The following is a 3,045-nucleotide window of genomic DNA, read 5'->3' on the forward strand; positions in this document are numbered from 1 at the left end:
GTGCATGTTGTGAAGCACTATGTGTGCTATATGTTTTGCCACATGTTTTTTTTTTTTGCCTTAAGGTAGATAACACATGTGTACCAAATTCGGCATTCATTATCAGTTGCTGCTGGTATCATGTGTTTTAAGAAATGTGTACAGTATGAAAAACTTGAAAATACTCTGAATGAAAAGTGTTCTAGGAAAAAAAAAATTGATATTTTCATGCAAGTATGTATAGTCTTACTGTGTAAATTTCAAGGTAAGATTTTGTTTGTTTCCTGTAAAAGAGATTCCTGTTCTATGCAAGGGTGTTTTTACTTGTCTTAGTGCATTTCTTTTGTCTCCTCCTGTGTTGCATTATTTTGCTGTACTTTATTTTTGTGTGTAAACGACATGCCAGTTAGAATGACAACTACCTCACATATAGAAAATAAGCCTGGATTTAAAAATCAAGAACTAATGAAATCCTTACCAAAATGATAGCATCTGATTCAAGTAAAAATGACTTAAAACACTAGTAATAAAAAAGAGAAAACACATTTCATAAAGAATACAAAGAGAACTGTTTGCTGTGTGTTTCAGAATGCTGCTGTATGTTTTATGAAGAATCTCAGGGGAAGATTTCATAGCAGAAGGTGTTAATGTGGCCTGTATTGACTTAAGTGATGACCCAACTGGACTATGGATTCAAGCTGCTTGTTAAAGAGGAACTCCCCACTATTGTTCAGAAATCCTTCCTCAGTTCCTCTCTCCCCAAACTTCCCATCTGCTACTGGCTCGGTTTCTAGCATTTCAGTGTCGTCTTTCCAGCTAAATAACTTGTCTAAGTAACTGGTGTTAAGTGTTTTCCTTCTCAATGTGTTCATCCTTCCTGACCTCACAACAAAACTGGTTTATGAGAAAATAGTCCTCCCCTCCATTCACAAACTGGCTATCCCAAGACGATTAGTACAAGGCTTCTAATTGTGCCAAATTTGCCATTCCTTTTTCTTGTTTTTCTTGGCTTACTGACGTTGGTATCAAACTTTTTAATTCTAGTTGGGATACTGAGCTATTCAAATCATTCAATTTATCAACAACAACAGTGGGCTCATTCTCACTAAGTTGGATAGTCCAGCAATAAAAGAATCAAAGACAAATCCCTGATTCTTCTCCCTTTCTTTCTCAGCCAGTTTCTGTGATGCTTCCTCTGGTGCTATCTGGGCTTTAACCAATCCATTTCTCTCACATTTTGACTTGCCTCTTTTATCAGATTTCTCTTTGCTTTGTTCTTTCCGGTTGGAAATGTCTTTAATAAGCTTGGGCTCACAGTAATGGTTAACTTCACTCTCTCTCCAAACTAAGTTATCTAAATACGATGATGACCTCATTTTGTAGTTATAGTATGGCTACACTCCAGATCACAATATTTGTTTTCATGATGATCTAAGTACTGCCAACAAAGCTCAGTTGAGTAATTGGTATCAAAAGCAGGATCCTCCAGATACTTTTCATAATTTCCATCCAAATATTTTTGAGGATTGACTTGTACTTCTTCTTCATCAATGACATTAGACAGAGCTCTTGGATCAAGCTGAACTTCATCAACATCAAAGTTGTTATGTTTAGGCCAATTGTGTTCTGAAAATTGACAATCCTTCTACCTTTCCCAGTTATAAATGTGATTATGAGTTTCATCCATAAGAAAACTATCATCAACTTCATCTTCAATATGAAAGGAATGACTGGAAACTGGCTCATCTGTCAGAAAGGAATATACACTCACATAAGCATGGGAGAGTGCTTCTTCTGCTGTCAACCAATCCATGAGGTTAAATGTCAAAATTTGTTCCAGGAAATCTAGTGCTTCTCGACTAATTCCTGGAAGCAGATGAGTTAAAGGTTTGTGTGGTTCAGTCATGTCATTTATAATGTAAACTAATTACATTGAGAAGCTCCTGATGATCTTCCTCATGTACAACAGGAATGGATTCTAAAATCAGTTGCATCTGTTCAAGCTCATGTGTACCTGCAAAGAGGGTTTTACCAGTTAGCCTTTCAGCAAAGATGCAGCCTGAAGACCACATGTCAATGGCTTTAATACAGTTATTAGGCAAAAGTAAAAGACGTACTTTCTGTACCATTTAGTAACCAATCCTTCAGAAAGATGATCCTTGTGGGAATAATGGGGATCCATGATCCCTGTAAGACCAAAGACACCTATCTTCAGCACCAAGTCTTCAATATTAATGAAAAGAATAGCTTGTTTGAGATCTCTGTGCAGTATGTTTGCAGAGTGGATATACTTAAATCCACATAGCAGCTGATACATGAGAAGGCTGGTATGTTCTTTCAGCAAAGGGCCCTGCTCCAACACATTAGCCAAGTCTGTTTCCATGTACAATGTAAACATTGTTCAGTTCGGTAAGAGAGCCCCCATCATCTGGTAACTGACTTCCACTGGGACCAAGAATTTCAAACACTTTCACAATGTTATCATGGTCTAGTCTTCTAATAATATTGATTTCATGTAGAACATGTTTGACACTCTGGGGATCAATAAGGACAATTTTCTTGATGACTACTCTTTTGTCACAATCACTGTCTATAGCACAAAAAACCAAGCCATTACCTTCACAACCCAATGGTTTTAAGTCCATCTAACTAGAGCCCAGATCAAAACCATGAATGTTCATGAAACTCAAATTTCTCTGTCATTTTGAAACCCCTTTTGAACTGTTGAACTTGTATAAACAACCAGAAAATCAGCATCAAAAGGAAAGATCTTTCAAAAAGGGGAAAGAAAAATAATTTTGCTTCCACATATAGTTTCTTGATGTTCATTGCATATGCCAACCAGGCTCATTGAGTTCCCCTTAGATTTATAACTCAAAAAGCTCTACTCATATTGAGAATTAAAAAAGATTGCAGTACTCATAGTTAAAGAAAGGGGCAGCAATTCTGCAGACATTTAAAGAAAACACTCAAGAAACTCAAACAGAATGAAATAACATACTATGCACTCAGATTTACTGTGCTAAACAATGTAACATTTAACAAAAAATGTGAATAAATATGCAC

At 36.3% G+C, this 3,045-nt stretch overlaps 1 pseudogene; it reads right to left on the reverse strand.

The window, feature by feature from the left end:
- Window positions 1–453: 453 nt before the first annotated feature.
- LOC102842202 lies at window positions 454–2,660 on the reverse strand (annotated as a pseudogene).
- Window positions 2,661–3,045: the final 385 nt, after the last annotated feature.

The sequence above is a fragment of the Chrysochloris asiatica genome, unplaced genomic scaffold (assembly GCF_000296735.1).
Source record: "Chrysochloris asiatica unplaced genomic scaffold, ChrAsi1.0 scaffold00317, whole genome shotgun sequence".
In the NCBI taxonomy this organism is placed as follows: Eukaryota; Metazoa; Chordata; class Mammalia; order Afrosoricida; family Chrysochloridae; genus Chrysochloris; species Chrysochloris asiatica.